The sequence below is a fragment of the Muntiacus reevesi genome, chromosome 3 (assembly GCF_963930625.1).
Source record: "Muntiacus reevesi chromosome 3, mMunRee1.1, whole genome shotgun sequence".
Lineage (NCBI taxonomy): Eukaryota > Metazoa > Chordata > Mammalia > Artiodactyla > Cervidae > Muntiacus > Muntiacus reevesi.
Genome location: NC_089251.1, coordinates 249721414 through 249734766, shown reverse-complemented (window position 1 = coordinate 249734766; position 13353 = coordinate 249721414). Strand labels below are relative to the sequence as shown.

At 42.0% G+C, this 13353-nt stretch overlaps 1 protein-coding gene across 1 annotated transcript in view; it reads left to right on the top strand.

Moving 5' to 3' along the window:
* Positions 1 to 12792, top strand: part of LOC136162950 (uncharacterized) — a 49565-nt gene extending 36773 nt beyond the window's left edge. Inside the window, exons 6-9 of the mRNA XM_065927378.1 lie at positions 5049 to 5319; positions 6682 to 6837; positions 8329 to 8566; positions 10389 to 12792. The gene's annotated coding sequence lies outside the window, so the exon portion shown is untranslated. The remainder of the gene's footprint in view (positions 1 to 5048; positions 5320 to 6681; positions 6838 to 8328; positions 8567 to 10388) is intronic.
* Positions 12793 to 13353: the final 561 nt, after the last annotated feature.

Genomic DNA, 13353 nt, shown 5'->3' with positions numbered 1-13353 from the left:
GTTTTCCCTTGGTTGCATCACAGATGCTGAGAGAACAAGACAGGTGGAACTAGGATACTGAACAGCTGAATATCTCTGCAGACTTGAGCACTTAAAACAGTTTGGAGTCATGCAGTGCTCTTTCTTTTCTTAATTGTCTTCAGTGAAACTCCAAAACCCCATAATGTCTACCTTAAAAGCATCAGGAGTATTTTAATTGGGTAATAACCATCCATATTTTCCTTCTGATAAATTAAAAGGAATTAAGGATGAAATTTTATGATGATTATAAACTATTACTGACCCAAGGGACAAGAACAATTATGAAAAATATGTCCTACATATTTGGCATGAATATGAATTTAGACTTTTAAACCCTTCATCTTAAATGCTCAAGCAACTTATTAAAGCTTATAAAATAATATTCACATAATGATAACAGGGTAACTTATAATCATGATTGATATTATATCATCAATAGTACTGCAGGCTCCATGCCAAATAGTGAAGCTGACTTGGTATTTGCCTGTTGGGCTTATGATAAAAATAGATACACTATAAAAAAGATGAAAGATGATAATGGGTTTTGTGTATCTGAGGTCCCTTTTGGTCAATGATTGTTTTAAAAATGCTTTTCATACAGATCACATCTCCTCTCCTCTTCTCCCTCGTGCTCCCTTTTCTTCTCTTGTTTTTTTTTTTTTTTTCTTTCTCCTTTCTCCTTCACATAAAATGACGAACCATTAGAAGGAAAAGTGCTTTCTGAAAACCATGAAAAAATAGGAATTTGACTTGTGACTACTAAAGTACTGGGAGTGTTTGTTCTTGTTTAGTTGCTCAGTCGTGTCTGACTCTTTGTGACCTCATGGACTGTAGCCCGCCAGGCTCCTCAGTCCATGGGATTTCCCAGGGAAGAATACTGGAGTGGGTTGTCATTTCCTTCTCCAGGGGATCTTCCTGATCCAGGGATCAAATCCACATCTCTTGCATTAGTAGGCAGATTCTTTACCACTGAGCCACCAGAGAAGCCCCAAGTAATGTGAATAGATCTAATCAAATCAAAACTTTATTATCTAGCAGCTGCGTGAGGACAAATTCAGCATACACGAATATGAATCCCCATCTGGGGCTAACCCATCAATGTTTAGACCAGCTTTGACCAAACCCAGGATGGGAGTCTTCTTTGAGAGCAAGAGAGTATCTAACTTTGAGTCAGAGCTACTTACTGCCTTCATGATCAGTTTTGGATCATGACAAACTTTTTTTAACGTATTTAAGATGACTGGGGCAATTGCTGAATTTCCACAACATGAGCAAAAATGGGCATTCTAATTGGAGGGGCTGCTGTGTCCACATGTAACTTAGACCCAGCCCTGCAGAGCCTTAGAAGCTGCCATTCAGACATTTACTATATGTTAGTGTTAAGCCCTTTCAAATGTGTATTTAACTGTAAGTAGTTTGTTCCACTGAAGCATTGGAACTTTCTGGCATGACTTGCCTCTGTTATGACTATATGGAATACCCAAAGACTGAGCCTCTCTATCCATGGGCTAGGGTTTTGCTCCCACTCCACTGTGTGACCTATGGCAAGTTACTTAACTTGTCTGAGCGTTTGATTCCTCTTTTATGGAATGAGGGCAGTCGTGCCTCTTTGCAGCATTAGTTTGAGTATTGACTACTAATGAATACTGAATGGCCTAATATTCATAAAGTATCTGGAACACAGTTTGCAGCAAATATCTGTTACTGAAGTTGCAGGGAAAACAAGATTAAATCTTTTATCTCACAGTTTTTCATTACCTAAAAATTTAGACATCTTTCAAAAAGAGAGAGCTTTGAAATGCACATTTGTAATACTAGTGTCTTGTTTGCACCCAGAAATAGTCCTGAACTCAGATTTGAGATTTAATATCAGCCAAGCTTGCCACCTCCTTTCACAACCTCCAGAACAATATCTTTGCATGATGAAAAAATGAGCTTAGTACTTTTCACTCCAATTGATCTTTACTAGACAAGTCAGGTCAAAAATTCACCAAAAGGCCCTGAAGTCTACACTATTTAAAGAAAATTTTTTAAAAAAATGAAAATGAGGGAAAACAATTTGCTACTTTATTTGACTGGTAGGTAATCTAAGAACAGTAGAACAGGTGGAGCTTTTTTCCTAATTTGTATTTTAAAAAAATATTCTTCTGGGAAGTGACTTTTATGTGCCTAGATTCATTCCATGGTTAGTTTTTATGGCCAAGTTATAAACTCTTGACTGTAAGCACCTAGAATAGAAATGCTGACATACCTGTAACTAGAGCTGTGTGATTGACATCCCCATCATGTTGTAACTGACGCACAAAATAAGCTTAGGATAATTGCAGCATAGTTTGAGCAACAGAGCAATACGTGTGAGCTTATTGTAACAGTTTGACAAACTGCCTGATCTGGATCAGCAATGTGATTCCCATTTATTGCCTGTCTTAACAAAAAGCTCAAGTCTTCACCAAAAGATAGAAAAGATAGTTTATTGCAACATACTATGATTTTTGAACTGGAATCAAGAAACACCACACTATTTTGTGTTGATCCATTCACTGGTCCTTGGGACCTGAGGAAAAGACACTGGGAGAATAAATGAATGAAGTAATCACTGTTGAATCAGTGCAAAACAACAGAAGGAAAGGCTATAATATCTCCACCACCCCCATCCCCTGCCAAAGAACTGTTCCTACATATTTTACTTCATTACCTTGGCTATAAATACCATCTTGAGGGTTTTGGTTGTTTATACAGTTGGCCAAACCACTGAATTTGGTTTTTTAGATCCTACTGTATATCGTGGCAACTGCCTGATTTGCCTTTAAATTTTGGATAGTCTATCCTTTACAAGTGTCTTGTCATATTACTGAACTTTCCAGTCTTTTTTTTTTCTGACTCATTTTCATTCCACTGAATTATAGCTGGATAATCATGCGAAAGCTTACTTCTTCTGCCTGGTTTTTCCTGCTGACCTAGATGTCCTCATGTGTAAAGTGAGACTCTTTAAGTGTCATTCTAAGATGGCAAAATACCAATGTATACTTAATAATCTGGACCTTGATCAGTTGGTTTATATTGGAAGACCCTAGTATGTCTCATCCGTTCTCTTGGGGGGTGGGATGTGGAGGGGGGTGTCCTTGTTTGCAAGGAGAGGGCATTCTCCTCATGGTCATGAGGTACCCATTTATTCAAGAAAGTAGACCATTTGTGTGCGGTGTGTACCTGAGTGTTTCAGGAGATCAAAGGAAAGAAATATCAGTGAGGACAGAACGAGCTCCTAACGTGTTCTCTGGAGAGGTGGACTGCACCTGTGCTCGGAAAGCAGGGTGCAGCTTTGGATGGGTGAAAAGAACATTTCCAGCGAGGAGCACATGGTGGGTGGAAATACCGAGGCGGGAATGAGCTCGTTCTGTTCCTAGAATTTTAAGGACCTGAAGAAATCGTTCCATTTGTACGAACCCTCTGCCCTTACTATTTTTGTTCATTCAGAGTCATCCGTTTTTCCTGGAGACAGATTTGACGATCTGCACACACTGAGGGGTCTGCTTCCTTGAAACTTTTCATCTGACTTCTCTCAAATCTGCTTAAAATGCTACTCTGGACCACGCCATCTCCCTCCTTAGAACCCCTGCCTGACTGCACACTGCCCAGTCTCGGTAACCTCCCCACTCCCACCCCTGCTCACCCTGTGAGCTTCATTGCACCTCCAGATGCATCTCACTTCTCACAACCTGGCTGCAGCCACCTGGAACTGCCCGTATTTTCTCTTGTCTCCTGCCCTTCCTGTGAGCTCAGATCTCAGCTTAAACACCGGGAGACCAGATAAGGCTCCTTGCCTGCTCACCCTTGCAGCTCCCTACAGGAAGCAAGTTTCATTTGAATTTCTTCCTTAAAAACTGTCTTTCCCATGAGACTGGACACTTCTTGCAATGAGAAACCATGTTTGGCTTGATCATGAGTGGCTGGCACAGAGCCTGGCACCATCCATTCATTCAAAAAAAACTTCCTATTAAAGTCCCAGGCCCTAATACAACAGGGAGCAAAATAAAGAAGCACTGTCTGTTCTTAACAGTCTGCTTGGGGACCAAACACAAAACAAGCTAAAAATAAAATTTATAACGTGTATATATTTATAGTATAGCAGTAAATGTTCAGGAGTAAAGCAAAGCCGAGAAGGAAGACAGAATGTGTCTAGTACAGAAGAATCTTTAGGCAGTTGGCCAGGGAAGAGGGCCTTGCTAAGACAGATGGAGACAACTGAACAGAGACCCAGAGGGAATGGAGGAAATGAGGGGCTGAGCCATACAGATGCTGAGGAAGAGCAGGTGGACTGTGGAAACAGCAGGTGCAAAGGCCAGTCTGGGGCACCTTGGGAGTATTCAGAGGTCAGTGGGCTGGAGTGCAGAGAGTGAGGGGGAGAGAGGGAGAGGTGTGGTCAAAACGAGGAGACGGCAAGGGAAGGACGATAGTCATGCACAGGAATAAATGGGTGTAGGACTGTTGTTATGCTATTATTTCCAGTCTTTGGACTAGAAGACCCGAAGAGAACAGGCTATGTCCTTTACTGCCTTAAAGACTATTTTAAATGACTTTTTAATGCTTTAAAGTAATGCCAGTAATTCAACATGGAACAAAGCCTGCTCTCATTATCTTGCTGAATGAAAGGACACCAATGCAATCAAGCCTCCTCTTCCAGCCTCAGGATCTTAATACAAAATGCAGAGGGACCATGTATCACATAGTGAGCCCATGACCCCAACTCCTGTCTTTGCAGGAGATTAACGCATGGAGGTGAAAGAACATGAATGTAGGTAACTTAATGTCCAAGGTTTTCATTTTAGAATCACCTTCAGAGGGGAAGGCAAGAGAGCACACAGTTGTCTCATTGCAACCGTATAGAAGATAGCTGTTGTTTTGTTCTTATTTTGACTCAGTTCTTCAGGGCTTTATTCTCTGGCCACTCCTGGTGTCATTAGTAATTAAAGTAGCCTTTTCTCCAGGTGACGCTTAGCATCTTAACTAATGAAATACTCCATGCACAGGAAAGGGTTCAGCTCTGCCAGAAGTGAATGTAAGCAGAAGGAATTCCTGCTCTGAACCCCACCCCACCCCCAGAGCTACAGACTCCTGAGTTCATGGCTTGTGGGTCACACACATCCCTCTGTCCTGGACACCTGGGCCGGGCCTGCGGTGCAGAGCGTCACTCAACACGGCTGCCGGCCCCGTCAGTACCCACCACACAGCAGCTTTCCTTCTCTCAATGCTTGGCTGCCCGCCACGCCGACCCCAGGAACAGAGCCTCCTAAGAAAAAGGTACGTAAGAAATGAGGGCTGAACACACACCACGTCTTCCTTGAGATCAGCCAACTCTCATGAGAACAGCTTTCCAAGCCTAGGGCTTGGTTCCAGCTCCATTACAACAAAGAAAAACCTTTATAATGTTTGTCCCACAATCTAAGCCACAGAAAAATTCTGACTGCATAGCACATGACATGGCGTGGAGAGGATAAGCACACTAGAGAAAGAAGTATTACTATGCAAAAGCTATGGATGCACAAGACCTTCGTAACAAGCAGGAAATGTGCAAAGACAAAAATACCCCTGCGGGAGATAACAGCTGTCTCTGCTGTGACCCAAGGCTCAAAGAGCAGCTTGTGAGACCCTGGCTGCTTCTCAACACAGCGTTATTTCCTTGGCATGTGATTGAATTTGGGGACCTTCCTTGCTTTTCTCTGGTCTCCTTCTTTTGTGATTGTTCGTGAAGGTAGTTGGGCTCCGGTTTGGCCTGGAATCCCATGGCACTTAGAGCTATAAGATCAAAGTCCATCATAGGCATTTGGGCCGGTGCCAGCAAAGTTCAGGCTGAGCTTCAAATGGGGCTTGAGTGCCTCTTGGCCGCGGTTAAAGGCTGGCTGGGTTTGATCTTGAACTGGGGAGTCTCGGGTCCCTGATTGATAAACCCTGCTCGGCAGAGCTCTGCTTTAATTAACGTGGCCCTTGGGTTGGTTGGATTTCCTGTGTTTCAGCAGCTCCCTAGGTGTAACCTTATCTCTCCATTTTCTACCCATGATGGATCTGAAACACTGCAGGTGAGGTTTCTCTTTGACTCAACAGCTGGATTACTTCCAGGTTTCCCCACCACAGAAGAGAAGTCCCAAACTCTAGTAGTTCTTATCATTTGACATTTTATGGGGCAGCCACCGTGGGTGAGATGCTAATGTGATTAGACACGGTTCCAGTAAAGTGAACTTACTGCTTGAAAGTGTATTCATCTACAATGTGTAAATGTTAGAGACAGTGGAAGTAAACAAATGATAGACAGTGTTTAGAGGGGAGGTGACAGCAAGGTGTCTCTCAGAAGCTTGGAAAGAGGGCAAGTGGTTGACCTCTAAGCATTAAGCTACTTAAATAACTGCATAAGTGAAGGAGGCAAAAGGTTTCATTATCCTTTGAGAAAAGCGATTTAGAGGCAACAGGAGGATAGCCCAGCACCCTGAGGAACACACGCCCTGCAAGGTGCATCTCAGGTCAGTTTGGGACAATCTCTGATAGTCACAATGTGCATTTCACTTTGTTTGCACTTGTATTTCTATCAAACTTAAAAAAAAAAAAAAGAACCTCCATCACCTCCCTAAGTTTCTTGTTTTTCTGGTTTGTTTGTTTCTAAAATCACAGCACACCATGGGAAGAACTGATTTATAAGACATACCTACTGTGGAAGTACAGCAGGACCCAAGCTGAAGAAAGAAGACACCCTCGGATGAGTGAGGTGTTCCAGGCACAACACGTGCCTTGAGAGGCAGTTTTGTGATGTGTCCAGAGCAGCCCCAGGCAAGGGAGGGTGGGGCAAGGAGGAAAATCGCTCTAGTCATCAGAGATTGCGTGTGTGTGTGTGTGTGTGTGTGTGTGTGTGATTGAACAAGAGAGAGACAATTGAAACGTCTTTCAACACTGTTCAGAGTCCCTATGAAGATTTCTGTATAATGACACAGCTTCATAGATATGGTGACACGAGGCAAGTGTCATGGCCAGGAGAAAAGGTATTATGCCCTTTGGGAAGGGGTGTCATCCACAAATAGTTAACATTTTCATTCAGCCATCAGTTTCTCCCGGTTTAAGTAGCATATAACCATCTCTGAATACCCTAAAAAGATTGGCCCTGAAAACTTCAGGAGACAGATGATGGTCAGAGTTCCACAATAATGTGAATGTACTTAGGGCCACTGAACCATACAGTTCAGTATGGTTTTACATTATGTGAGTTTTCCCACAATTAAAAAAAAAACATTAAAAAGATCTGGCCTAAATAACAACTTTGCCACTTACTAGAGTATAGAATACAGAAAATAGAAATAGGCTGGAATCTATGGCTCAATTTCTTCATTTGCATATTGGGGTTACTAAAACATGGGATTACTGTAAGTATTATACAATATACGCTTAGTGGCAGTAACATCATAAGCACCCCATGAAGATATTTAACTTTAAATTTTATTTCTATAATGATTTTTATTTCAGAGATTGACAGACAGCAACATGTTTTCCAATGTGCTAGAGCTCTTTAACATGCTCCTCAAAAGGCTGTTAATGAAACTATGTCACTTTCTTTTACTCACCATTTAACACGATGCCATGAAGTTTTCACGGCAGTCACTTGCAAGTGTCACTCATCTTGCAAAACCCAAAGAGGACATGATTACAGTCTCTGCTTTAAGAATTTTTACTCCCTGGTAGTATCTGTGATATCAACATTATTACACTGGCAATGAAGGACACAGTGGATTTTTTTCCTGAAAGATAAGAACACAGGTAAGGATACGGTTATTTAGGAGTCACATCTTTTCTTTTAGAAGACCAAATATTTGCGAGTGATGTTGAGTTGGGAACATAAGAAATCAGCTCTCTGACCTTGGCCCTCCTGGCCAAATACATACAGTTGGGTTGGAACAAGTAAACACTTTTAAATTTATTTTTATATATTTAAAACTCAGGTTTATTTCTGTATAAATAGACATCATGCTTTCCAATAAACAGGCTCAAAAGGTAAAAAAGCAACATTTGACTTGGTGACCCTGGGCACACAAACATGACGATGCTAGTAAAATGCATTTTCTGGTGCCAGTCATGTGCAATAGAAGAAACCAGGGAGCATACATTAGGGGTGGCTTTCATGCTCCCAAGCTACCCATGAGCTCTGGGGGTTTCTACCCAGGGTTAGGAAGTGACTCGTGCCTGTTAGGTTTCTACCCAGGGTTAGGAAGTGACTCGACTACGACACTGATAACTGCTCTCAGCGGGTCTTTCTGTTTGGTTGACTTAAAGGATTCACCACCGCCTGGTTCCATCTACTTATCACAGTGTCCAGTAGTGATGCTTGTCCTGCCAGGTCCACCACTGCTGGAAGAACCAGATCCTTGGTCTCACGGAAGGCTCAGGACCCCGTGGAATGAGAATTCTGAACAAAACATGCTTGTGTCTTGAAACAGGAGCCATATTCTGTATACCTGCCGCAGACTTGTGTTTAGGAATGGCCACACTTAGAAGCTGCTACCAAATTTAAGTACATATTTTAGAAGTTATCAAGCTTCCTTACAACTAGCAAAGCATCAACGTCTGGGAAAAAAATAATAGACAAGGAACAGTTGGGTAGAGGTTCTTCCATCAGGGCTGACTTGGTAGATGCTACAAAAGATTTGATTTGCAGATTTCTGGGAGAAAAGGAGAAATCTGAAAACAAAACCAAAGCAGTCTCAACTGGTCAGAGGAGATCACGAGCAGGGGTAGGTCGGCTAAAGTCTGATGACACATTCAGAAGTTACTCAGTTTTATTTTTCTTCTGTCTATGACTGGGCGATACCACGTATCTGAGTCAGAGCTTCCTCTTCTTGCAGGTAGGTTTAATAGAACCTGCTCCAGATGCTGGGAAAGATTGGGGACAGGATGATAAGAGGGAGACAGAGGATGAAATGGTTAGATGGCATCACCAACTCAATGGACATGAGTTTGCGCAAACTCCAGGAGATAGTGAAGGACAGGGAAGCCTGGCGTGCTGTGGTTCATGGTCACAAAGAGTCGACTACTGAGTGACTGAACAACAATTCCCTCATATGAGGTGGCTGGGACAAGATGAGTAATGATATATATAAAAAGCAAAATAAAGTCTAAACATGCAAGATTTCTGTCTTCTCCCCTAGAGCGGGAGCTCCTAGATAAGGGGGCCTTTTGTCTCTCTACTCAGGGTGCCTGCTGCAGAGTGGGCTGGCAGTTGTATCAAATTACTGGATACACTGATTATGAATCGACTGGGTCCAAGGAAGAAAGTTGCCGTTGGAGGTGCCGACTAGACCCCTTGTATCAACTGGGTCCTGGAGGGGACACCAGCTTAGAGCATGCAAGTGGGAAGTGGGCCCCTGAAAAGCTGTTGCTGCCTCTGACTAGAGAGAAAGGAAAATAGTTTGGGAGATGGGATAGCCTAAAGGATTCCTGTCCAGGTCTTTATTCAGACAGAAACTTGTGAGAAAAGGTCCCAGTTCTCAGATGCGAGTGAAGCGGGAAGTCAGGTGACATGGGTTAGGGTGTTCTGCTCAGCGTGGCTGAGTGTGATGGATGACTTGTTTCGCTGTTTATCTAGTGCAGGCTGGTATTTCACCTCTGTTTTCATTAGACTGATGGTAAGGTAATAATTCTTTCCTCTGGCTGAAAAATCTGTCTTCAGCCATTTGTTGATCTTCTTGAACGGGCACTTCAGATGTCCAGAAGTTACCCTAAAGGAGGCTTTGAATGAAAACTTAAATAATGCCAGTTGGCATCCACAGAGCTCACAGCAAGGCTTCTGCTAGACTTGCTGTGGTTAGGAGGTGCAGAGTCACATCTGTGCAGAGAGAACCAGCCTCAGAAATGGCTCAAGGAGACCACGCCTGTGGGAAACAAAGAGGAAACGGCATACTTTTTGCATTTGAACATTTTAGGCATATCGGCAAATTAAATGAAGGCAGTGCCATCTTCCTGGGGGTGTTTCCATGAAGCAGTGTTTTATGGTGAGAAGTGCCCAAGACTGGGACTCAGAAATCTCCATGACTCTGCCTACGGGCAGATCTCGTAATATCACTGGGCCTCCATGTCTTCATCTTTCCAGCAAATATAATAATCATATATGTGGTTGTTTGAATGGAAAGCCCTTGTGAAGAGAACTTAGCTTTTAGTTTTTCTCCAAGGCTAGTGGGAACAAGTTGAACACAATGACGGAGGCGTGTGGCATTACTAAGTGGCAGCATGATAGCCCCACCCTCCTTCCAACCCCTTCCATGAAGAGCAGGAAGGTGAGAGGACGGGGTTGGCTCTGTAAGCCCTGGTTAAGGAAACTCTCTTTCCATGACTTACAGGACAATCCTTCTGAGCAGTGCTGTGAGCTGACCAGCCGGCGATAGGACTTCTGCTCACAGAGCCCATGAAGTTGCTTCATCTGGAGTGGACCACAGAAACGTCTCATCCCCTCATGTGTGTATGTGTATGCCATCTACATGCAGATGGTACAGCCAGGCCACGGAGAGAGAGAGAATCATAGACTGCTGCTCTCAACGCTCAGGTCTTCCATTCAGAATGAGGGTCTTTCCTCCCCATCATGAGGGACAGCCTCTTCATCCTCTCTGTAACAGAGGCCACTTGCCTTGAAAAATGGTTCTTATGTGACATAAGTAGGGTGGACATATATCCTGATTTGTCCTTAAAAGCCCACTTTGTGCTTTTTGTGACAGAATACATATAATAGCTCTCCCACCAACTCTTAAAGTGTTTTGAGTTTGGACAATAAATTATATGACACCCCAAATACAACAGATTCATTTTTCTGTTGGCACCTTCTCCACCCTCAACAAATACCTCATATCTATTGCCAATATTCCCTCTGGCCTCAGCTTAGTCGTTTATGCTATACAAATAAAGATAAAGTTTTGCTTTATAATTTTCACACAGAAATGTATATTCATCAATATCATTTTCAGGGCACTCCTGACATGAGGGGAGACTCATTACAAAGAATTGTACTTTATAAAATGTGATCATTCTAATGAGGAAGGATTAGTGGGGATCAACTAACATAATTTTTAATAAAATGCCAATCAAATGGAAGCTACTATTATTAATAATTCTGAAATAATGACAATTAAAGAATTATTTTATTCACCCATTCTTCAATTAAGCAATTATTCAAACATTAAACATTTGTATAATGTTTCCAGGAACTATGCTTGATACTGAAAATATGAAAATAAGAGACAATCTCTTTGAGCTCAAGGAATTCATAGAAAACCAGGTAAAAAGACAAGGCAGTGATGACAGTCTGCTCATGGTAGCATGGAACAGGAGCCTTTAATGCAGTGCCAGGCCGCTAGGCTGGAAGGGAAGGAGGAGGAGGTGGTGAGGGAAGGCATTCAAGAGGCAGTGGTGCAGAGTGGATCTTTTTCTTTTTTTAAAAGATTTTTTAAAAATGTGGACCATTTTTAAAGTCTTTATTGAATTTGTCACAGTATTGTTTCTGTCTTATGGTTTTGTTTTTTTGCTTGTTTGGTTGATTGGATTTTTTAGCCAAGAGGTATGTGGGAGCTTAGCTCCCCAACTGGGGATCAAACCCACATCCTCAGCATTGGAAGGTGAAGTCTTAACAACTGGATCACCAGGGAAGACCCCGGAATGGATCTTAAAGGATGCATAGGAGTTGGCCAAGGGAGGAAGATGTGAAAAGCATTCTCTTTCAGATCTTTTCTAATATTAGAAAATAAGAAAAACAGAGAATTCCCTGGCCAGTTCAGTGGTTAGAATTCTGTTCTCTCACTGCTGGAACCCTGGGTTCAGTTCCTGGTCGGGGAACTAAGCTCCTGAAAACCACGAGACAATGCCAAAAAAATAAAGAAAAGAAAAGAGAAGAAGAAAGACAAATTCAGAAGTCAGGAAATATTCTGATGTGTTCCTGTTGATTTTAAAGGAAGATGTTTCTATTAGTGGAGGCTTCTTGGGGACTCTGTGAATAAACTTTCCTAATTAGGAGACTCTTAAAAAGACAGAATTCCACTGAAGCACTTTCCAATAGAGTTGTCACCCATATGTGAAATTGTAAATTTTCTAGTAACCATGTTATAAACATAAAAAGAAACAGGTGAAATTAACTTTAATAATAAGTTGTTTTCAACCCAGTATACCCAAAATATTATCATTTCCACAGGGAGTCAATATAAAAAATGAGATGTTTTGCTATCTTGTTTTCACATTAAGATTTTAAAAATCTTAGTTCTTAAAGTAAGTGATTGCCTCAGAAATTGTCCGAGGCAGACGTTGTCTGAGTTGGGAGGGTGAGGAGGGAATGGAATGGGGTATACTTTGGGAGTGGTGAACATGTTCTATATCTTGTTTTTTAATTATTTATTTATAAACTCATTGAACTGTGAGTTCAATTAATGCATTTTATTGGGCATATGCTCTATCTCAATAAAGTTGATTAAAAACAAACAAACAAAAAAAAGATGTTAACTTTCAGCCTGGGACTTCCCTGGTGATCCACTGGTTAAGAATCTGCCTGTCAAAGCAGGAGACGCAGCTTCGACCACTGTTCTGGGGCATCGCTGCTATGGGGCAGCTAAGCCCTTGAGCCACAGCTATTGAAGCCTGCACACCTAGAGGCCCTGCTCCGTGACAAGAGAAGCCACTGCAATAAGAAGCCTGCACACGGCAACAAAGAGTAGTCCCTGCTCACCTTAACTGGAGAAAGCCAGCATGCAGCAACAAAGACCCAGTGTAGCCAAAAATAAAATAAATAAAATTTTTTTTTAAATTCCAGTCTGTGTTTTACTCTCAGAGAGCATTTCAGTTTGTAGTAGGCACAAGTGACTGGGGGCTTCCATCCTGAGCAGTGCAGTTTTACGACATCTAATCTCACTGTGGTCACAACTGAAAGTGAAACCAGAGTGTCCTGGCTGGGTTTATTCATGACTGTTTATTCCCTCACCTACATAAATAACGCACACTTCTTGAAGAAGGGAGAAACAGAGTTTCTACAGAGATCTATATTCTGTTCTGGGAATTTCTCTTATACTTGACAGTCTACGGTTTACGACAGGCCTCTATACCTCATAAGCAAACTATCTATACAGTCTTTGAAATATAAGTGTTTTAATTGTGGGGAGAGCCAAAACTCTGGTTATACATTCCAAAACTCTGGTTATACACCACCACGAGGGCTGGTTTGTATCTGTGAGATAATTCAGAACCAATTATTCCATCACAAAATACGTCATCAAGGCAAACCTTCACACTTGCTGTCACTCATGCTAATTTCTTTCTTATTGAAATAGTCTA